The sequence below is a fragment of the Hoplias malabaricus genome, chromosome 7, assembly GCF_029633855.1.
Source record: "Hoplias malabaricus isolate fHopMal1 chromosome 7, fHopMal1.hap1, whole genome shotgun sequence".
Classification (NCBI taxonomy): Eukaryota; Metazoa; Chordata; class Actinopteri; order Characiformes; family Erythrinidae; genus Hoplias; species Hoplias malabaricus.
Genome location: NC_089806.1, coordinates 12,536,988 through 12,561,950, shown reverse-complemented (window position 1 = coordinate 12,561,950; position 24,963 = coordinate 12,536,988). Strand labels below are relative to the sequence as shown.

The following is a 24,963-nucleotide window of genomic DNA, read 5'->3' as shown; positions in this document are numbered from 1 at the left end:
CCAAACACATTCATTATCACATTTAACCTAATATATGTAACCATTTCCCAATTTAACCACTTACAACCACTTTTGCTCTCAACATACCACATGGGACATCCAGGGGAATGTCTGCCTCAGGACAGAACCTCTAAAGGACAGGAGACTTAACAAGCTTAATGCCCCCTGGGGTAGAAAGAGGGACAAATGCACTCAATCATCTTACCACCATTCAGCAAAATAGAATTTTTTCTCAACTGTTATTGTGAGATGTGCACAGACAAAGCTAACAGTGACCCAGTTGCACTGGAGAAACCGGAAGAAGAGTGTGCACTAGATGCAGGAAAAGATTCTGTGAAAGACACAGTGAGAGCATCTGTTCTACACTATTAAAGAGTGCAGCACTAGCTCCCATGAAAGAGTCTTAAGGACTGCAGTTCACGCACATGCATATTAGATTCACATTACCTGATTAAACTGACTAAATCTGATCTTCATGAATCAGATCCCTGTAACTTTCATATGTGGTCTGAGACTGGATAGAAATATAATTTGAGACCATGCAAGGCAATCAGAATAGAAACATTTAATTGAGCACTAAGGCTGGTTATGTTCACATTGCTTAAAATGTGGGTACTTTTTTGTTACTCCTTAAGAACATGAGCCAAAACTATCATGTGAAGGAACAATCAGATTTTTCTTTTTTTCTGCAAAAGCAAGGTCTGGCTGAGCCCGTGTAAAAGCAAATGAAAAGACGAAACAAGACATTTCACTTTAGGAGGAAGGACCAATGTAAAATAGAACCCTCTCTTAGCTCAGCCTATTACTGATCTGTATAAGAAACTGATCTAGGCGGCAGTAATATAACTACCAACTAATGAGTCGAATAAGATGGCACAGGACATCGATAGCACTTATCTATTAAGAAGAGTTTACCAGGACTACAATTTTGTGTTCATACATAATGAATCAACGCTAATGGCAGACAGTTAAGAATAAAACCCTGATCATGCAGCATGTAAAAAGATAGTTTGTTTTATAATCAATATTAAATTATTAATTATCATATTAAAACAAAAATAAAAAGCCAATTAAGCAAACTGCATTATGGAAAGCAGGAACACACATAGGGCGGCACACGGTGGTGCAGCAGGTAGTGTCGCAGTAGGCCTGGAGGTTGTGGGTTCGATTCCTGCTCCGGGTGACTGTTTGTGAGGAGTTTGGTGTGTTCTCCCTGTGTCCGCATGGGTTTCCTCTGGGTGCTCCGGTTTCCTCCCACAATCCAAAAAAAAAAAAAAAAAAAACCAGGTTGGTAGGTGGATTGGTGACTCAAACGTGTCCGTAGGTGTGAGTGTGTGAGTGAATGTGTGTGTCTATGTTGCCCTGTGAAGGACTGGCGCCCCCTCCAGGGTGTGTTCCTGCCTTGCGCCCAATGATTCCAGGTAGGTTCTGGACCCACCGCGACCCTGAAATGGATAAGCGCTTACAGATAATGAATGAATGAATGAATGAATGAATGAGGAACACACATGGGGGGGGGGGGATTAAGCAGACTGTTGCTCCATCACATATTCCATCATGGTCACATGAAAACTCTGACAGTAATTAACACCTTTCTATTCTTCCTACATAAGTGCTTCTGAAAGGCTAAAAAACAACATGAAGGTTGTAAAATGTCAGAGAAAAGAAGGGAATCATGTTGCCATTGTGAAATCAGTACACTTTAATAGCATATTAAATCTGTGGGACTAGATACATATGAAGGCATGACTCAGTTTTGCTGCTTCACAGAGAAGTAGCACAAAGACCGATTTTTCATAACCGTGCTCAAGGAGGTTGGAGAGTATTCTACAGAATGTCTACAGCAGACATTTTTGTAAATCTGTCTTCGGGATGAACTGCTACATTGCTTCAAAGGACTGCCCATAATAAGCAGGTAAATGCTTCACTCAGAGCAACTCCACAAGTAAATGAAATAAAATAAAATATATAAAAGATCCCAAATTCACTCTCGAAATCCAATATTCATTCTATCATTAAACTTTTACTTTTAACCAAACATCCTTCAGTTTGCAGTGTTCCATTTAGCGCATGAAACAGAAAATAAACTTAATTTCAGACCCAGTGAGACCTTCACAGGTTTGCTGAGCGATTTGGCACATGCATTGTTTATTACAAAGAGAAGGTACATGTTTAATTATGGAGAGAGATTAGTCTCAAAATACTTTACAAATGTGTAAATGTTAATCCACAAATAAAACAGACAAATGTTTCACTGTTCACAAATGAATACACCACGCTGTCTCACAGACTGCAATTTGTACAAATACAGTTACATTCATAAATACATGTTTTTATGCATCACAATCATCACAATTTTATGCGAAAATAAATACATTTGTTTAAATTGACATTGCAAATATTTCGAATATTCTCAAATTCGCATTTGCAATCGCATTTGACGTGATTTTGAGACTTTACTCTCGCATTTCACCCGATCCAAATACAAATGCAGCCTGATCCCCAAATGTGGCCAACAGGCGAACAAGTTGTTTCCCCCAGTGTCTCAGGACTGACCTGTTGCTGTCAGGGCCGCAGCTAAACAACCCCCTGTGGGCGGGACTATGACTCCATTGGCTGCCGCAGTAAATGATAAACAGCTAACTCTGGCTGCTGATTGGCTAAATAAAAGTGATGACCAATGAGAAGCGCATATTCTGTTTCAGAGCCTTGGGGTATCTGCCCCTCCCTCCGGCTGAGGGAGAGCATCTGTCTGAAACAAATCACCTGTTTTAACAGTCCAATCTCAAAATTACAAAACATATCAGTCCCGTATCAGTCCAGTAATCAACACGGTTTTAGTCCAAATACGGGATGATTTTAACATATTTTGACAACCCTAGTGTGCAGCGAAATTAGGGAAGTCGTTAAATTTAATGCACCTTCAAAAGCGTTCCACAGTGATCCCCCTCCTAACTGTCTGATATGAAGCTGAATTCAGCGGCTAGGGGGCTTTTTGTTCGAACTTCCACATTAAGTGTTTCGTAAATGCGTCTCCATTTAAGTTGCCCCCCCCCACCTGCAAAAACAACAGTGCCACCTAGCGGTAGGTTATTCGCTTGTTGGCCACATTTGTGGATCAGGCTGCATTTGTATTTGGATCGGGCGAAATGCGAGAGGAAAGTCTCAAAATCCAAAAACCCGCGAGTGGAAATGAACAAATGTACGTCATGAAAAACACGTGAGTGACTTGATTCACAAACGCAGATTTTACAAATATTTGCAATGTAAATTTAAACAAATGTATTTATTTTTGCATAAAATCGTGATATATCTATGAAAACCAAACATGTGTTTATGAATTTAACTGTATTTGTACAAACTGCAGACTGCGAGACAAATTGGGATGTGTTCATTTGTGAACAGTGAAACATGTGACTTGTGTTTTCTTTGTGGATTAACATTTACGCATTTGTAAAGTATTTTGAGACTAATCTCTCTCCATATTTAATCATCTTTAATATTATAGAGCAGAATGTAAAGCATTAAAGAAGAAAGCAGCCATGGACAACTGACAGCATGTTTTATCACTCAAAATCAGCAGCACTTTATTTAAAAATCTAATTTTTACCAAAAAAGACGTTAATCCTTTAAAACTGGTTTAAAAATCAGCAGGAGCTACATCTCTGATGAGGTGAGTAACAGAGTCCATCTCATTAGATGAAATAAAGAGCACATGCTAATATTAGAGCCAACTGATGCAGTAGTTGCTCGGTTAAATTCAGCTTCTACAAGAACCTGTAACTTAGACTTTAATTAGGCCAAATACCTGCCGAATTAAACACTTAGAGTAATTCATGAACCAAAGGTCAGCTCAAGTTCAGAAATACCTCCAGAGTATTTGAGACAAGCAAATAAAACAAAAGTTGCTACAAGTGTTAATATAAGTGTCTCTAAGGCAGGGGTGTCAAACCAAATCCACAAAGGGCCAGTGTGGGTGCAGGTTTTCCTTTCAACCAAGAAGCAGCCCCACACTACTGAAAGTCAAGATGTATTGATTAGGTCCATTGATTAAAAACAGGTGGAATGAGAAAACCTGCACCCATACCGGCCCTCAATGGATTTGGTTTGACACCCCTGGTCTAAGGACAAAGAGGAACACACACAGATGCTATTCCACTACATGGATCTGGCTCAACACAGCTCCGCGCCCCAGTTCTCACAGAGCAGTTTTACTTGTTGCACGTTCAGCTTTCACTGGAAATTTGTCGGCCGTCAGCCCAAGGAGCATATAAACCTCTTCAAAACACCTCGAGGTAAAAGTTACGAGCTGCCGCTGAGAGTCTCAAAAATAAACGTGAAAGCTGCTGCAACTTGAGAGATTTTACAAGCGGCTGTTTGTGCTGGATTTGAATGAGCTCTGCATTTCGTGGTGATTGACGTGGCTCTGGCCAATCAGCGCTCTCCAGGGTTTACACATCACCATTTAGTACCTACGCACAGTTTGAACCCAGAGCTACCAGGAATTAGCCTGTGGAAAAGCAAAAGAGCTATGCCGAGCAGAGTAGAGCCGTTTTGGTTCCATGTAGTTGAAAAGCGCCAAGTGCGCGCCACATGGGTACTAATCTAACAGATGAGGAGACAGTCTGCACTTGCGTTTGAGCTGTTGGACATGATAAAGTGAAGCATAATAGTTTATGGCTACTACATTGGCCTCCACTCTTCTCCTCCTCAGAGAATGGGTCATATAATGAATATGGCAAAGAGAACACAATATGGGTAAATCTAGGGGTCGTAATTTCTTAATGCCTGGTGAAACAAAACACCCTACACTCAAACATGGCCTGGTATTTCATACTTGTTATCCAGCACTGAGAGGGGAAAAAATAAAAATAAAACTGTGCTTACAGTTAATTATATATATTGTACTGCTCTCTCCAATAAAAGAGGCAATGTTTTCACACAAACAGGTGCCTTAGATGTTTTAGCTGTTGGAAAATTCATGGAATTTCACTGCACTCATCTCTCCCCCACCCTCTGGCTTGATACCCCAAATGCACACACACGCACACAAAGGCCAGGTACCCAATCAGAGTCCGAGAAAAATAAACCAGGCCAATGAAATTCAGAATACAGAATATGAATCTAATATGCCTAATACATTTTGTGAACATGCCACTGTATAATCAGGAGTCAAAAATCACTTGAAATCACGACAGTGCCAAATTGTGCACAGCCCCACTGTCTACCCTTGGTACCATGATGTGTTTTCATACCACATATTTCACAACACTTTTTAAAAAAAAGTTTAGGTTTGGCGTATTGAATTTCAACTCACGCCCTTTACAACAGACAGTGTTTTTGTAACTTATATGTTTTGTCTTTAACAATTTCTCTAGATGGGAGAAACCACATGCAGATTAAAAAAAAAAGGGGGAAAACTATCAAACTGACTTCAGTTTTAAAGCTGTAGAAACATTGGTGCCGTATTACTTAGACTAAACACTTCAGCTCACGTCTCAGAGCAAAACATGTTTCATAAAAAAGCACCTTGAAAACTGAAAATGATAAACTGACATAAAAAAAATATAAACAATGAAGACATAGCAGGGATAAGAAAAGGGCAAATAAGAATATGTGAAGAAATGGAGCCATTTTACCTCATGGAAGATTGATAAACAAGAAAAATAATGTTTTTCCGTCTTTATTTTAAACGTAATAAATAAACTGCATTAAACAGTTATGTTTCTGTAATATTTCTATACTTGTATTTTATTCATTATGTGTGCATTCACCAATTACAGATGTAACAGATTTTATGCAAATGAGTTCTAAAGGACTGTGTGAAGAACATACACTTTTCTGCAAGAAAAATGTGAGCGCACCAAAATTATTGCCATCTGTTTTGCAAAGGACCCCAATCACCTCAACACAAAAGAGAATGCTCCTTATAGACACAAACAATATGAGTAATGATAAAATTGGACACAAGGAGTACAATTACGTGTAATAAATGAGAAAAACAAAGATGTATCTGTAATTTTGCAGAAAATACTTTCTTCTTGTCCATTCAGACCAAAATTTTTCCCCCCCATATTGTTGTGCAGACTTTAATTACGTTTTGTTCATGTCCCATTGTGAATGGTGTGGTTTCCAGAGTCCCATGGGATTCTGTGTAAATGTCACCCTCTAATGGGCAGGAAATTGAATGGGACAAGTGTCATGGTAGTGGCTGGAGTCATACCTAGGTCCTGGGAAGAGTGAGAGTTTTCTGTTTGTAACCTCTTGCTACCCGGTTACTGTCATACTATGCTGTAAAGCAGTGAGGAACCTGAGGGGAGTCTAGCTAATGAAAACTCTAAATCACATTTCTTACCCCAAACTATAAACTTTAAAAAGAAAAACAGCCTTTCCATCCACATCCACAGCACTGCCTGTGCGCCTGCTTCTCATTCTTCCTTATTGTTCCCCTGTTCCTTTGCTTATGAGCAAGGCGAGCTGTACAACACCAAAGCCAACACACTCATCTCCAATCTCAAACTCCTGCCCTGAAGGCAGACATTCACTGCCACAAACTGCTGCCTACAGTGCCCTCTGTTCTCACATCACCCCATCACGATGCCTCACTTTGGGGTGGGCTATATGACATTAAAATGTTCAGCTCATTAAACAGGCAGGCTCTATTCTCTCCCCTCCCCAAACGCAAAGCAAGCTTGAAAACATTGAGAAACTACAGCAGAGATTAAGATTAAAGAACAAACTACGTTTCCTAAATTTTGAACTCCCATCATAAATGTTATGAAAAGTGTCTTCACAATTCTCTTTTTTTTTTTGTTCCATCTCTTCTTCAGTTTGGTAACTGTAGTGGGGACATTAACCGTAACTTCGTCATCACTCTGGGCTTGCCATGTCATTACTTAACTGAAGTTGAGAGCATTGAAGTGCTTTACCCCTCTCGCAGTGTGACAAGGGGTATTGTCTTTCAAACAAAAATGCAGGCTAATTTGAAGAATCGCCACAGGGAAGGAATCCTATTTTGCTGAAAGAGGTTCTGATAGATATTACCATTCACCCGGCCATGTAGCTGAGGCCCAGCTCCTGCTGATCAAAATCCTCCCCCAAGCCATGAATGTTCCTCCTCCAAATTGAACTGACTTCTTCACACTGAGTTCAGTCTTTCCCCAGCTCAATTCCAAACAACGTTTCCCTTCTGACCCAATTAGATTAAACTGGCTCTGATCACTAAAAAGAACTTTGGATCGGTTCTCCTCAGCCCACACAACATGCTCTTCAGCAAAATTTAGTCTAGCCTTCTGTTTCTTTCTGCAGAGGAGAGGCTTGGTTACTGGGGAGTGGGCTTTCGGTCTGAATTCTGAGATTGCGAGACACTGTATGCGGAAACAGAATCTTGTTCAGAGATAAACTGGCAAGCAATCCTAAGTGCATCGCTGAATCAATTCTAAACGGAAAGTCTGTATCACCCTGTTCGCTCACACGTTTGTCTTACGTGGATGACCAGAGGTTTTTGGGAACTTGAGGAATGAATATTAAAAGGTAAAGCTTCAATACGGTAAAAATCAGACCACTGGTAGGAACCTATTTTGCAATGGCTAAAAGGGTCACCCCTTCAGTCTTTATCAGAACAACCTGCTGCTGCAGGGCTCAGACTCCTAGTGAGGCTCACCATCTGGCAAAGTGATTACGAGTGTTGCCAGATGAAGAGTGTTTGTCAGATAATAAAGGAAATTGACCCCAGGTGCCAGATTAGCACCAAATATCTGAATATCCCAAAGTGTTCTCTAATTCCGACCACAGTTTTTTCCCCCACATATGTTATTTATGAAATATTTAGAAAAAATGTAAGTTAATATAGGTGTAATACTGATCTGTAACTTTTAAATTGGCAAAACAGTCCATATTGTTTGAGTCCGTCTATTGATTTATTTAAGTTCTTTGGCCTAGGCCTTCCAACCAGGTGACATAAGTCTAAATACTACTACTATTAAAAACAATACAATTATTATTAATCGCATTTAATTACTTTAACGCTGCATTCACACTACAGAAAAGTGACGGTGAGTCAAAATAATTCCTTCAACATCTGCTGGTCACTTTGTGGCTTTTTAAAAAAAACTATGTCTGTGTCTGAATAAAACACTGCAGATATTTTATTCCTTTCATTTTTCTCAACTAGTGTATGTAGTTTCCAGTGACTTCATATTAAGATATGAAATAAATTAAAGATTAAACCAATCTCAGCACCTCCCATTTCAATAAAAATATTAAATTTAATAAGTTTTAATAGTCCCCACGAGTAGGACAGACAAGTCCAAACATCTTCATCCATGCTTCATTTGGTTAAATAAATGTTTGTACTTGTAAAAAGGCAGTGAAGGCTGAAATATCAGTTATCAGTCACTCCTCCACTTTCTTACGCTGAGTTTGAGTCGTGACCTAGCCCTTTCTACACAGCCTTGATTGGCCACTGCTCAGCAAAACTCACTCCTCACTGGCATAAAGTTGGAGAAATCTCAATATTTTGCCACCCATTTCATATTGTTTGCACTACTACCACTCCCAGAAACCTGCAGGCAGAGTTGCCACCAGTCTCCACAGAAAACAATAGGAGACAACTCGAAAAATCCAACAGTGTGAGAACAACATAACTGGCCAGTTTATTTATTTGTTTAATGTTCAATAACCTGTCCGTGAACACACATCTAGAACAGGAAACTGAAGAATTGTATTTGATACAAAGTTTTTTCCTGCTAGTTTCCCCACTGTACATACACTTTGTGGGCTATCAATGAGAATGTAACTGAAAATCTGAAGGTATTTAATTTGTGCATCTCTTTCAAAATGTTTTAAAATAAAACCCATTTTGAAAGTTGCAGCCTAAGTATTAGTGTAAAACCTAAAATTGGATGTGTAGCTTTTTAAATTTGGACTGACAAGTCCATGTTTAATGGCTGTGAGAAAAGCAAGAACTTGGGTAATCCTTTTAAGGTCTGTGCAGGTCCATAGAGCACAAGCCATGTGACACTTTGACAGATGTGCAGCTTTGCTCCTCACAAAACCCTCAACACAAAATGTGGGCTTTGAAAGAACGGCTTGCTACTAAGCTTCCTCTCGGATGCCTTCACCCATGCAGCCAAATTCCAAAGAAAGGGTCAAGCCGTTGCCTGACTACAGACATCTGGACCACTCCTTACAAAACAAAACAATTAACTGCGGGGGCTGGGGCTCCTCTCAATTCTTCCCCATGGTGCAGAGACTCCAAAACACTCCAGAACTTAGCAAGAGAACACAACCACAAGAAGGGAACAGCACTCCATCTGGAGATAGCAACAACTGAGAGAGATGCCTATGCAGTGACAACAAAGGTGGACGTTATCTTGAAGATGCATGAGTAGACAGTTCCCTGGGCTGCTATATCACTCCACATCGAGTTGTCCATTCATCACGGAGGCCCAAATCAGCATGTGTGGTCTGCTAGTGCTCTTGTTCCTCTGCCCGAAAATGGTCGTGACTGCTGGGTGAAGTTCAGCTAGAGGTATAGAGTTATGCATTCGTGTGAGGTCTCTGACATAAACTCACTTCCTGCTAATTAATTTTCTAAACAGGGGCCAGTCACGTGCCAGTTTAAAGTAATGTACAATTCTTTTTGGTTCAGTGTGCCAGCAGACATATTTCAATATATTGTTCCAGTCACCACAAGTGTATTCGGGAACTGCTGATGCAGTTCAGCTTCCATCATTTGTATGCATCTAAGTTATGTATTTTAGCAACATGCTGCCAAAGCAACAAGTTGGAGAGGCAGGGTTTCCCGCAGTGCTGCCGCCTTGACAACGTCGTTCAACCCCCTTCCCCCACAATTAGTTTTGTGCAATTTGTTCAGTTTCTTATCAAGGCTTCCAATGTGTTTGTGCGTGGCACTCTGCTATGTCCAGTGACTATTTCCCCTCATTAACCCAACTTTCCCTGTTCCTAGTTTGCCTTGGAAGAATAAACAAGCACTCTTTATACTCTCGGGAATCATAGGAATAGTATAATTTGACCGGTATTGAGTCCAGACAACGCTTTGCAAGAGCAGACACCCTTAAGATATGTGACAGATATTGCCTATAACAATGAGTAGTGAGGTCGGAGGAACATGGTAAAATTCCTTTAATTATATTTATCCAGTGAGGTCAATGTCCTCGCCACCTGTCTTTCTCAATGACAAACAAGAAAACATGCGGTGTGGTGCTAACCTCACCTGTCTACAAGAAACAGATGTTGTCTGACTGGCAGTGAGACTAGTCAATGAATGATATTTCCAACTCACACAAGCTATAAATACAGATTTTTTTTATAGAAATACAAACTACATTAAGCCTAAGCCTGGGTAGCGCTTCTATAAGAATCCTTCAGCACTGGGCTGAGCAGTTTGTGATTTACAGCTACCACACAGTCAGACAGTGTTCTCTGCAATCTGTGCCCCCCACTCACGGGTAAAAGAAAATACATTTAAAATGTGCTCTCTGTTTACTGCTGTGAAGTAAGCAAATTACACAATGTCAATCAGTATTAGGACTCTATATAAAATAAAGATGAAATAGGATGAACTGTCATTGTACTAAATGTACAACGTGATTGGGGATAAATCAAATACATACATACATACACCACACACCCTTATCCATTCAGCACTAATCAACTCTTAGATATATAATTAATCTGCTATACTTAAATAAATAGAAAATCTCAAAATTCAAGACTAATTCCAATTCCTGTAAAGACTAACATCCGCCAAAAACAGAGCTGTGAACAGCAATTACTGCTCAAAATAAATTCAGCCTAGGACTATCGCAAGCATAACTAAACTTGTCCTGCGATGTCCCTATAATGAGTAGTTGCATAACATGCCTTTTCAAGTGAAAAAAAACAACATATTAATAGAATCACATCTTGCGTCGTTCACAAGAAATGAGCCTTACTGTACAATTCACCCACGTGTTACCACACCATTCTTGGGGAACAAGCTACTTAAAACCTTCCAACTATTAAAGACACGTCACAATTCAGAATTAGGACTGTCACATAAGAAAAGGATGCTGAATGATAGCATGCGGCTTTTGTGCTTATACACTTTCATGGACATTGTCATACATTTCAGTAAACAATCAGTCAAAAAACATCTGTCATTCATTATGTAAAACAGCAGGAACTTTAAACCAAAGCCAGTGGGGATTAACAGGAAAATATATAAGAATGATTTACCTACAGAAAATTGCACAACCGGAAAACCATGACCTGGAACACCAATAACTACCCATCAGGCAAACAGCACGAATATGAATTCTGTTAGGTATTTGTATAAATAATATCAATTCCTAGGTACTGCACCAGGCTTTGATTAGTCACTCAACAACATTAATTTCTTCAGCCAAACCCTAGGGGTATATCAAAGGCCTAATGGTTTCATACATGTTCAATATCACTTGTAAACTTGATGTCAGCTGTCAATACTGCAGTGAAACATGTAGACTGCAATATAATGCATATAAAAACTGTCAATAGCTCAACATTTCACCAAGTCAATGAGAAATGTATGCTCCCTGTGGAGTGTTCAAGATAGATAAAAGGATTCTGTCAATCATGAAGCACATAAATGTTTCTGACTCTCTGCTGCAGACCATTTAACCAGATGAGGAATTTGATGCAGACCTACCTCCCACACCCACGTGTAGTTTTCTACTGAAATGTTAAATTCCTCATAGCTCCAACTTTAATACCACTATGAAAACTGCTGTTCTGTCCATTCTGAATAATCCCTGATACGGTTTATTTTGTGTGAGAGTGATTTTCAGTGCATGTTCATATTGGTAGACTACCAAATGACTACTCATTCCAGAAAAGACCTTTGTGTAAAATGAGTCTTTCTCCAGAATTGCACTTAAAAAAAAATGTTAGAACCTGACCACCAAGCCTTCTTTCAGCAGGTGGCTAAGTGGATTTATTTGGATCACATACATAAAAGCTTTACTTGATCAGCCTCCAAATTACTTCAGTTACTACAGTCAACTCCCAAAACTTAGAGGACACATTCTTTGCCTGTATGTTAGAGCTTCGGTTAAAACAAACTATGTGAGGTTTGTATGACATTCTTTCAGAAGAGTGTAACACCACTCAGGGAGCAAGGGCTCAGTCATTTAGTCATTCAGGAAACTTGACTACTGCATTAGAGGTGGGCGATATGGCCTTCAAATAATATTGTGAAATACTGGAATATTTTTGCAATACCGATATACATTCACAATATATTTATATATAAAAAAAATCTTAAATATTAATTTGTAAGTTTTGCCAACAGACAGTCCTGAAATCTGTGATACAAATTAGGGCTGGGTGATATGACCAAAAAAATTCATATCTCGATATGCCTAAAATGAATGGCAAGATACAATACTATATTGCGAAAACCATAACAAAATATAATATCAAAATATTAGTGTTTATTTTTAGCACCAAAAAGAACAGGCTGCATTATCTAACCGTAAATATCAAACTGTATGTCTAAGAAATAGCGATGTCCCGATCAAGTTTTTTTTTTTTTTTGCTCCCGATTCAAGTCTTTTAATATTCAATATTGAATCCTGATCTGATACTTTGATTTTCCTAGACAGTACTGTTAAACAGTGCACACTTAAAGTAAACTCAGCCCTGTGTACCTGCTTGACACTGAATATCTCGCATTAAGAAACAAACTGCCTGCATCCAAGCTGCTGCTTATTTTTGTTTTATAACCAATTGTGTCTTCACAAACAGTTAATATTAATTAATTATTATATTAAGATATTAATTAATAATATCTTAATATTATTTTTAATATTATATGAAATTATCTAACGTGATTTTTATGTATAAAGAATTACATTGATTCTAAAAGTCAGTTAGTTTTTTTGTCATCACAGGTGTGTTGAGAGAAAAACTTAAATGTAGTTTCTTCCGAGACACTGTGCTAAAATAAGACTTTATTCTTTTAAAGTCTCAAACAAATCCTGGTCTTAACAGCATTCTTATTTGGAAACAAAGTTTAATTTTTTGTCCTTTGTTGACTTACTCACAGTAGTCAGAGAGGTAGACCCAAAGAGCGCGATATATGTGCTGAGAACTGCCTCAGCGGCGTACACAAACAATGGCAGGACAGAGTGGTGTCGCGCATGTGTAGGTGGGTACACGCGAGAGAGAATAAACAGCTGAATGGGACATTTGTGCACTGTTTTAATTGTAATCAGATGGAAACCTGTGGATCTTCTGCATACTTGATATAACAATTGGTCATTTTCTAAATCATGTAGAAAGTACTATGGAACGTATGCATATTCGCGATATGTCCCCCAGCTGTAGCTTGAGCTAAAGTCACGTTCACACGCCTGCATTAGAAGGTTGCGCGAACGTCATAATATTGCGATATGGCAAAAGTCTTATTGAATTAAAAAACATACCGGTATTATCATGAATTATATTATATCGCCCACCCCTATACTGCATTACTGATTAATGTGATAAATCTGGACCATACACGTGATATTTCTGAAATTATAACTGTATTAAACGGAGAATAAACTGAAGTAAAGTGAGGATAACAGAATCAAAGACTTTTAACAGAGAACAGGTCAATGGTTAGTGTGTTTGCAGACTGTGACCTAGAATTTAGAAGTCTAGTTACAACAAACTCTGTGTGACTTGACTAACGATACGCACACATTTGGTCCTCACTGTTCAAACAATCACTAATCTGTTTCTCTGAGTCACTGTTTAATGCTGACACACAGCAAGTGTGGCAGAGTGTGCAGTGTGTACTGGATTGTTCGTGCGTTTGCTCGATTTTACCCCAGTTCAAAGGAATTACCTCATCTCTATTGTGCTCACTCACTCATTCTGAGGGACTTACCCCTGACCTGGTGCCACACCTAAAAACACTGACTAAAGAAAACAGTGTGCTATCTGCAGCGCTAGAACTAAAAAAGAACCATCAATATATCTGGGCTACATCTACTGTGGAGGCAACAATTACACAGTTAGAGTATAATCTTACAAATGCTGGCTCTGTAGTATGTGTTGGCACAGAAAAGCAATCTACAAAACCCATTTCCAGAAAATGTAAATAAAACAAGAATGCAATAATTTACAAATAATTTAAACCCATATTTAATTAAAACAGCAGCACATTCAAAAAAAATGGGACAGGGGCATATTTACCCATATTTTGCATCACCTCTATTTTTAACAAGACTCTACACTCACACAATGTTTGGGAACTGAGGAGACCAACTGCTGTAGTCTTGAAAGTAATGACACTGTGGAATAAAATATATCCTGTAAGACGGGTCATTTTTATACAGGCATGATATACAGGTGCACAGGCCCACATTTCCCTTTGTCTAACAAACAATAAACAATCCAATTTCAAGTCATGTTCCTAGAATAATCAAATTTCTCTTAGATACTTAGAGTCGGTGATATGGCCCTAAAATAATATCACGATATTACAGGTTATTTTGTCGATTTAAAAAATAAAAAACCTGAAAAAATAAAGAATATACTATTGCAATAAAATAAATATTATATTAATAATGTGTATATTAAATTAACAATATTTTAATTATATTTAGAATTTTTTTTATTTTAGTACAAATATTGTTTCAAACATTCAGAAGAAACAACAACAAATAAACATGTAAACATGTAAACATGTGAAACTAAATGGTTCAGGTAATAAATGCATTCAATACTACATGTAACTGCATGATATTACCTAAACAAGTCAGAATATCATATTGATTTTTTTTTCGTTTAAAACTGTGATGTTATTGCGCACAATACGATATAGCACAGCCCTATTAGATTCAATAAATATTTTACTAATATACGACCATCACCCAACTTAAAATTGAACTTAGTTCAGCCAGTATAACTAGGAATTCCACTGAAATTTTAAAACAGATTTTATATTCTACATCGGATATATGGTTTAAATTGTTTGTATATATATATATATGGGGATAAATGGGGATAAATGGGGATACACTAGACTAAAACAACTTGGTATGATACTTACTGGCAAGCAGACAGGAAGGTCTTCAGTCAACCTAGAGTCAGCCAAGAGTTCTGCTGAGATCAGCAAATTAAAGATAAAGGCCAAAAAATGTGTGCATCCAAGACCTTCCACAGATAACCTAGATCCAACTGAGAAGTTTCAAGTAGAAGAGATTGCAGAATAAAACATGTCTAGCCAAATCCATCAGTCCCTCTTCAGGATGACATTAAGGGATACATACCATACCCACACAAATCTCACTACAGAATACAACTTTTCAAAACACGTCTGGCACCCCAAGACATTTGCTCTTGTTAAGACAGCATTTCTTAAAGATTTGTCTAGTCACAATACTGTTTGTTTCATAATCACAATCCCTTATGATTGCATGGGTGATTGAGTTAGCGCACTCAATCATGAGCCGCAGGTTGCAGCCAATACTGCCATGTGATTGACTGTTGTGCTGTATTGCCCAAACCAAATAAAAACACTTCACATATAGTATTAAAACACCACATGAGAGGAGAGTGGAATGTGCATCAAAAAGTACCTACAGTCTGGTAGCTTAATGAATCAGTGATGTGTCTTAATGAATCAGATGTCTTAACATATTGCACAAGTCAAGCGCTGTCATTAAAGCCATAAATGGGTGCAGCTGCTTCTCTTACTTAAATCTGTCTGAATGGGATTTCATGGAAAGGTTGCTAGGAACACAAATAGTAAACAGCATAACTTAACAGACATAGTCAACAGAATGTGCTGAAAACTGAAAATGATTAATAAAGGCAGGGAAAGGCCTATGTTATACAAAAATGGAAAGGACTGCCATTTCTAAAAATTCTTAAAAGCGTGACAGGCGTGTGCAGGTTACATATTCGTGAAGTTGAGTGATTTCATCAGGTGAGTGGGGAGAAAGAGGACCTCATTAAGTTGGATCTCCCAGACAAAGTGTCAAGCTCAATAAATCCAACAAATTCCAACTCAGGAAAGAGTTGCCACCGTCCGTCACTGGTAATAAAGAGACCTGTATATAGCAATACTACACCAGAACGTCTTGACATAGGTGTAGATCATAAAGTCGATTATCACAACAAGCCAGTTGACCCACTAAAGAGCCAGTAAATATTACTTTAAGACCAGAAGCAGTCAGAAAGATGTATCACAAATTATTTTTTTTATTATAACAATTATATAATTGTATACTGCATTTATTCATTATCTGTAACCGCTTATCCAGTTCAGGGTCGCGGTGGGTCCAGAGCCTACCTGGAATCATTTGGCGCAAGGCGGGAATACTCCCTGGAGGGGGCGCCAGTCCTTCACAGGGCAACACAGACACACACATTCACTCACACCTAAGGACACTTTTGAGTCACCAATCCACCTACCAACGTGTGTTTTTGGACTGTGGGAGGAAACCGGAGCACCCGGAGGAAACCCACGCAGACACAGAACACCAACTCCTCACAGACAGTCACCCGGAGCTGGAATCGAACCCACAGCCTCCAGGCCCCTGGAGCTGTGTGACTGCAACACTACCTGCTGCGCCACCGTGCCGCCCTTTGTATACTGCAGTAAACAGAAAATGTATTCTGTAAAACTGCAACAGTTTTATGTATATTTATTTGAAAATTAAATACATTTTCTAGTGAAGTGAAAGAGCCAAATGAATATGTATTTGCAAGTCACCCATTCCATGTGCAATAAAGCATCTCCACATCCATCACAGAGGCTGGCTTTTGAATTTTAATTTCACATGGAGAGTATAAAATCAGAACTCTTAGATTTGAAATACTAGAGCTTGGCAAAACACTTCACAGTACCAGAAAACATGTACTTGTAAGGTACCATTACGATGTTCTAGGAATTGTACTTTTGCAACATATATTAGTGAACAATAAAAATTGTCATGAATTCTTACAAGGCAAATAGGCTACTACAGCTAATACGGTTTAAAGATTTCAAATTAGTATGAAAATCTTACCATTCAAAAGAGCTTTTTGATTTTTGCAGAAACCACTGCCTACAATCAAATCTAGGGATCAGAATTAGAGCTCTGAAGTATCACGTCATGGGCTGATACAAATCATAAAGTACATATAGCTCCACCCTTAACAGGTACACAGTTACAGCAAGGTCAATATTTGCACCATTTAAAACACAGCCTGCTAAAGCATATGGAGCATAAACACCCATTGGGGAATCAATTAACCATTACCCCACACTTGAATAATTTATTTTCCTGATTTTTTTTTAAATTATGGATGTCTTGAATAATTCCAGTATATATCTATCTGAGGGAACAACTTAGAATAAGCCTCCAACAAGATGCCCAAAATGGTGCAGGGGACAGGACTGTAATTACTGAGTCCATTGGTTAGACAGGCGCATTCATTACTAATTTCAGCCTTTGGGAACCATGTTAACACCCTTCTCTTCAGCAAGCAGCTCACAATTTCTCCCCTTGGAAAACATCACATGCTTTGCTAGGCAGATGGCAAGACAGTTGGTGGGAATTTCAGCAATAATGCAGATATTGAAAATCCTCAGACTGTTTCTTTGTCGTTCATTGGGTCAGCTTCAGCTTATCTTCACTAAATGACTAGATCAGAAGAAAGCCTACAGAATGCTAAGCATGTGTTACTTAGAAATACAGCAGGCAATTTAATAAAAATGAAATAGTTTTTGAACAATTGAGTAATTAATTGATAGATTGCTGATTATTTCAAATATTCTAAGACATCATTTATTTATAAAGAGCATGTCATAAAGAGAGGAAAAGTAAGCTTGTGTATAACTGAAGTGTAGATGAGTTGGCTTGGCAGGTGTTTAATATTACACTTGCTCTCCTGACAAGCACATTTGCTGAAATGCAGGGATCTTCAAAGACATGGAAAAATACATTTTTCAAACATCAGTGGGAACGCTAAACCACACACATCTTTTGCATCTGGGCATGTGCTCCAGATTCGTGCCTACTAAATCAGTACTCACTCATTCAAATAATTGAATTAGACCTTTCTTTCTGCAGAGAGAAGAGTGAAGGAAGTGCTGCCCACACTAGCCTATTAAATTATGACACTGGTGGATTTCAGCACTGCCTTCTGTGCTAACTTCATTCTCTCCTCATATGACAACCACCCTGAAGCACTGTGCACCTAGGGGTGTGAGGAAACAACCAACGGCAAAGACGGACTGAGATAACGAACTCAACTGTACAAACTTAACACCACAGATGTTCAGGTTGTATAAGAGCATTATGGCTATTCAGAAGATTTTAAAAGACACATTTCATATAAGCTTTGGCCAAGCTATAACCGAAACGGAGTAATAAAATTAAGCTAATTTATTACAATACGATACATAGGAGAAAACAGGATTTAAAATATCCTGGATACAAAAATCCACTGCAGTGTCAGTTTCTCTATATTTACTAGGTAGTGGTCCATTTTCTATATCGTGATAATTTAGGCCCAAATAATATTGGAAACAATATTACAACATTAAAACAATTGACAGGTGCCGTGGAAAACATTCGTCATCGTGTTACAATGGAACCTGTCAAGGAGTAGGATATATTAGACAGCAGGTTATCAGTCAGTTCCTGAAGCGATAGAAATGAGGGGTGGGCGGGTGACAAGTGCAAGCATCTACGTAACTTTGGATCTGGGCAGGTGCCACAGAAAAGCTACTGCAGCACAAACTCCTGATAAAGGTGATGCAGGCAATAATAGAAATGTGTCAGAACACACAGTGCATTTTAACTTGCTGCATATAGGGCTGCGCAGCCACAGACTGGTCAGAGTGCCCATGCCAAACAGTGCCCACCTCCAAAAGTGCCTACAATGAGGCATGCAAGCATCAGAACTGAATCATGGAGCAATGGAAGAAAGTGGCCTGCTCTGACAAATTTTCTTTCACATCATGTAAGGTGCACATGCATCATCTACCAACTTAAATTACAGGACTTCCCACCTTACCACTTACAAAATCTGCTGCCAGCATTTGGTTCCTGTTACAACAAGACACTAAGAGTTCTTGTGGAGTTCATGCCTCAAAGAGTCACACCGGTTTTGGTGGCGCAACACAATTTTAAGTAGGTGGTTTTTAAAAATACAGCAGATCAGGGTAGAATTGTAAATCTAAATAACACCACACAGCACTGTATGTCATCATTATTGAAAATCAATCTGCATAAACATTAAGAGTGAAATCTCTGCAGAGAGACGACACACAGCACATGCAGCTGAGAAATGTCAGACAAATTTTCATTTCACAATTCACCTTATAGAGAAAACACATATTTGACAGCTTTAGGCCAAGAAGGTTAATAACGCTGAGAGCGATTGTTCTGCATACTCAGCTGAAACAGCGTATACTGCTCTACACTTGCATACAAAGAAACCCAAATAGGGCTGTACCATTTATCTACTAAATATTTATAGAGATATTGGCCTTTGCAGTACTAAGAAAAACAGAAGGCTACAATATGCAAATTAGCCATCTAAAAACAATAATAAAAATCACACATTGTGCTGTGCACTCGAGGCATTCTCACAAAAATTCAAATGTTATAGATGAGTGTTTCTGTGGGTGTTTGGATGAATTGAGAGAAATTTCGAAATAATTGAGAAAATAATTTCAGTGACATTAATGCAGGTTATTCTTTAACCACATCACAAAGGGTTCAGGAGTATTAGATAAGGAGGGAGGCATTTTGAAAGCTGAAATAAACATGGAGAGGTGGACTGTAATAAATCTATTAAGCCCAGAATTGTTCATTTGTGCCATACAAAATTTACCACCCATTTTTTTTTTATGTCTGACACCTGATGCAGTTGCCTGAAGATTTCCTAAAATATACTTATATTTGTAGAGGCACGATATCCGCAGTTTCAACTAAAACACCCAGCGAGAGCCAACGTCCATGTTTCCATAACAATCTTATCTATATGATCCTCTGTTATTAATCATTCGAGACAAGATCTCTGAAATATGTTTAAAGGTTCAATTGTGCTAATGTGTAGAAATACTAGTGTCCTGCTTGTCTGCATAAAGAAAAACAAAAATGTATGCAGTGTATAGGTTTCTACAATCACTAAGGGTGGTTTCCATGGGAACTTACTGGGCACAAGCCTAGTTCGACTGCATGAATTTAAGGTACTGCATCTTATAGTCATATAATCACCATATTCAAGAACACATATCAGAATCTGGTATTTTATCCATACTGTGCAGCCCTTAAATCAGGTTACAGCAACAGATTTGCACTTTTCAATTGTGTTGAAAACACACAGTAAGTGGACCACTAAAGTAATAGGACACTGCAGAGATTAAAGACTGCACACTTGGCAAATGGTGCTTTCATTTAATCCATGAACTCTTTTAGATTTCTGCAGTCACTCTACTTGTGAAAAGCCTGTGACAATCCTTCTCCTGCCAATCACCCACCCAGGCATTTTTCCCTCTCATTTCCTTCTCTACATGTTGCACAACGTGTGCGTGTCCACCTACACACTCGATGTCAACAGGCTACTTAATACAGAAAATGCTGTTATCTGGAGGCAACGTTGCATCCTTGGCATTCTTAGATTGAAGAAAATACACTTGCAAAATGTGACTGACGTAGATGATAATGTGTGGTTGTCTTGGGAAAGATATCTAAGATTACTGTTTTTACATTTAGCTATGCATGTTTTGTTATTGGTTAGCACCAGGGTTTTGGGGTGGTGTATAAATTATTTTTCGCAAAGACTTTAGTCAAACCAGCCAAATGCCAACAAATTCCTTGTTAAAGGAATGGCATTGGTTGAGTTTGTTGTGCACGCGACACATTAAATTCAATCAAACACACTGAAATCATACATACATAAAGCATTTAACTCAGTTAATTCATTCACCAAATTTAATGCTAATTTAACAGCATCAGTCCTTGTTGGGATGTGATGTCCAAACTGCAAACTGGCCTTCCTTTGGTCCTAAATCTATTAAAATTGTACTGAATCAAATCATATTTAGGAAACCCCAGACAATCCAGAACCACAAAACACTGCAAAAACAACGCCCTCCGTCTACACGGACTACATACTTGTATGATGTCAAGCTGACTAACCTCTTTACACCACAACACAGTAGACTGACATGTGTGCAAGCTTCAGTCACAGAGACAAACACCCGCAGTGTCTAAAATACTAACATAAATTTAAAAATGCAAACGTTACTCTCATTTTTTAGAAGTCTCAAAGTAAGGCACAGTCACATTTCCACTGATAAAATTATTTAATTAAATATATTTCTGCATTTTGTTAAAGTGTACTAAATGAATTTGTGGCTTAATAAATCAAATCACATTTCATTGATTTAACCGGTATAACACCCAACACTACGTCTGTGGTTTGGACGCAAGTTGTCTTGACTATAATTAATAAAACACTGAACAAAAACTCAAAAGTGAACACTGAGAAAAAGGAGCAAAGCACCATCACACACCAAATATAAACAGTGCCCAAAAAACATGAGAGGAACAAGCTCCCAGCAACATTCGAAAAAAAATATCCCAGCTTAAATACTGGAGCATATTTACAGTACAAGCCTCGTCACTGAACTATGAGGGTCATAAATACAGAAACAAAATCATTCATTAATCGTAAGCATGGTAAAATGTACACTTAATCGTGATATTGGTTTGTGCTCATATCGCCCAGTACTAAATCTCGTTACAATGCGCTGTGTTTACTGAGCACTTGTCTTGTCTCCCAAATTAATGCTATGAGAAGTCGATTACAAAAGACGCAATTCTTTGACTCGTGTCAAGCTACATCCTACTTATGCATCACTGGCACCTCAAAACCATGAGTGCCTCTCTACAGCAGGCAACACAGAGTCCAACAAAAAAAAAAAATTGAGCCAGCCTTAGCCCAGAACATTTGACACGTTAAAATGTTAGACCTGGATTAAAAATTCCTGTAGTAAGAGGAAGGGATTGGTGAGGGTAGGTGGTGGTAAACTAAAATTTATGGCAACATTCCAATAAAATGTAGTTGTAGACCAAACACCATCACTGCCATACAAAATACAGACCACAATCACTAGCCTAGACCATTAAGATAACAAGCACTGAACCAGACATTAGTGAAACACCCTCCTGTTCATTCTACAACTGGTTTCTGAATTAACCAAAAATTGTGCAAAATTATCTTCATTATTGTGTGCAGAATTCACTGCTACTGGAAAAGAATTGCTCAAATTTGAGTGGTGTTGTGAAAACATTGGTTTAATCTGATCTAATGCACAGAATTTAAATGAACACCTCCAGTGACAATCCCCTGTTTAGCCTTGTAAACATGTCTCTGTGGTGTTGTGGTGAACACTAAAAGACGTGTGAAATAAGCAGTCGATGTATTTTCACTTTGAAACTGCAGTGCTCCCAAGATGGTGTGAAACGTGTGAATTCAGACAGCTAGGGTTTCTTACATCACAAACCTAAGAAACAAATCCTATCAGCTAGCAGGTTGAAAATCTCAAGCTGCGGGAGTGGTAACTGAAAAAGAGGCGAGGAATATATTCATACTCCTAGAAACCCTTTCTAAAGGTGTGTTTTGATGAAAAGAGGAGAGCTTTCAGGAATACTTTCAAGGACTGGAGGGGGACTTTAAACTATGATAGGAAGAGAACGGCATTACAGTCAACTGAGCTTTGTGAACATTTACAGACCCATCATGAAGACTGGCAGTGTAAATGAACTTCAATAGAAAAACAAGACTTTTACCACAAGCCACCACTTCAATCTGGGGCCACTCCAAATTCACCGTTGACCAACGCACAACGGAAGTGCACCCATACATCCAACGAACAGAGAGAAATGAGATGCAAATGTCCCAAAAACAGAGGGCCTAACTTGCAAGAACAGATCCCAGCCAGACCACAATAAGGAAGCCATAAGTGGCAACTTAAAAGTAATACTGTGCCTGGTTGAAGTGATATCTGGAAACCACCATCACATCAGTGTCAGTGTGTGTATACACACACACACACACACACAGCAGCACTGCTGTGTCTGATCCACTTATACCAGTACAACACACGCTACCACAACGTCAGTGTCACTACAGCGCTGTGAAAGGTCCACCACCAAAGGTAAACCATACCTGCGCTGTGGGGGTCCTGAAAGAACAGGGTGGAAAGGTGGGCAGTGACGTATTCAGAACAGCTAATGAAGTAGACAACAGGTAATTTAATGATATGGCTGATCGGGGTACGTACTCCAAAATGAACGTTACACACATGTAAGTTATCATCGATGACTTCAATGTTGAGATGAGGCTAGCAATACCAACGTTATATCAAGTTTAATCGCCTAGCACTTGAACTAGGGTAGTGCATTTGCAGCTGTTACTGTTTAACGGCTCGTTAGGTCTGAAACTGTAACAGACATATTTACTTGCCACATTTTATTGGCTCCGTTTAGTTGGCCAGAAGGGTCATTTAAGTTAAGTTTTCTCTCTGTGGACTAAGCTCCTGCTACTGCTCTCCACAGCTGGAGCTCCTCAGAAAGAAAGCAAACCTTCTTCGTTTCACTCTCTGGGGGATATCTTGAGCTAACGTTATCTTTCCTTGTCGTTTTCCCATGAGACAGACCATTACACTGCCCTCGACCAGAGCGGAAAGAAGCAGAGCCCTGAAATCGAGGAGAAACACGACGACATGTAGAGTATATTTCGAAGAAAAGGCTGCAAATGAAGGTGAAGTTGTATCCTTGTTCGAATACTCTTTCCCCCCTTAAACGAGTGCCGCTGTACTATTTAAGGTGGAATGAAAAATTCGAATAATAAGAAACTCCAGCAGCATCGCTGCCACCTGTAACTCTCTCATACCGATCCATACATGGGGGTAATCCCGCTAATTTGCTGACAAACACAGTTTTCTTGCAAGAAAAAAGGCAGAGAGATAAAACACAGGCGAGATAACGAGTCGTGGTTGAAGAGAGAGAGTGAACGTTGCGAGCTGACTGTTAAATCAGAGCCGTTTTGTTGTGAACTCACCTTTCTCTTCTCCTCACTCGAGAAAAACCTCGCACTAAAACTCCACAGGAACGTTTCTCCGACAAATAAACGCCTCCAGAGAGTCGGGCACACACAAGCGGGCTTTTCAAGGCCCCCTCTTTGGCTCTTTATTAAAGTATTTTGAAGTTAAATCTCTCCCCACCTCTCCTCCCTCCGCCGCTGCTCCTCTCTCCCTCACACCAACTGCCCAACTTCCAACTTCATACAAAGTTGAAGCTGCGGGTGACGTCACACGGAGCCAACCAGCAACGGCTGGAATCTCGCGACAACGCTTGGAGTAAACGGATCATTGTCGAGTCGATTCATTCAATGAATCGAACCAAATGACTGGAACTTTCAGTCTCGTTGCTTAGTCTGATCGGTTTCTAGGGACTTAATGACATTTCATTCGGCATGTGAGTCTGATAAAACCAGCCTTGCTGTCTTCTCTCCCCAAAGACCAACAATACAGAGGGGGTGGACAAACATCAGCATCCGTACAGAAATTCAAATGCAAAACTACAACTAAATATCCCATATTTTATGTCAATAGTATAAGAAGTAATAAAACAAATGACAGAGCTATCATTGTATTATATATAAGTTGTTTCCCTTCCATTTAGTTACTGTTGTTCTGTTTTTTTTATATTTTATATTGTATAAACTGCAACTCACATAAGAGCTGCATGTTTTCCTTAAACCAACCAATTTATACTTCAGAGAGCAGGTCCCACATAGCCACCCCATACAGTAGACACACCTGGGCCACTCTTGTCACTTATTGCTAGTTATATTACTGGCAAATAAAGTGTAGACACCACGTGGGCCAAATCTCAGGCCAGGCTTAACTTGGGTTAC

At 38.9% G+C, this 24,963-nt stretch overlaps 1 protein-coding gene across 1 annotated transcript in view; it reads right to left on the bottom strand.

Annotated features, from left to right (window-relative positions):
* The window catches only part of sipa1l1 (signal-induced proliferation-associated 1 like 1), an 82,444-nt gene extending 58,166 nt beyond the window's left edge, over positions 1-24,278 (bottom strand). Inside the window, exon 1 of the mRNA XM_066676441.1 lies at positions 24,106-24,278. The gene's annotated coding sequence lies outside the window, so the exon portion shown is untranslated. The remainder of the gene's footprint in view (positions 1-24,105) is intronic.
* Between the last annotated feature and the right edge of the window lie 685 nt (positions 24,279-24,963).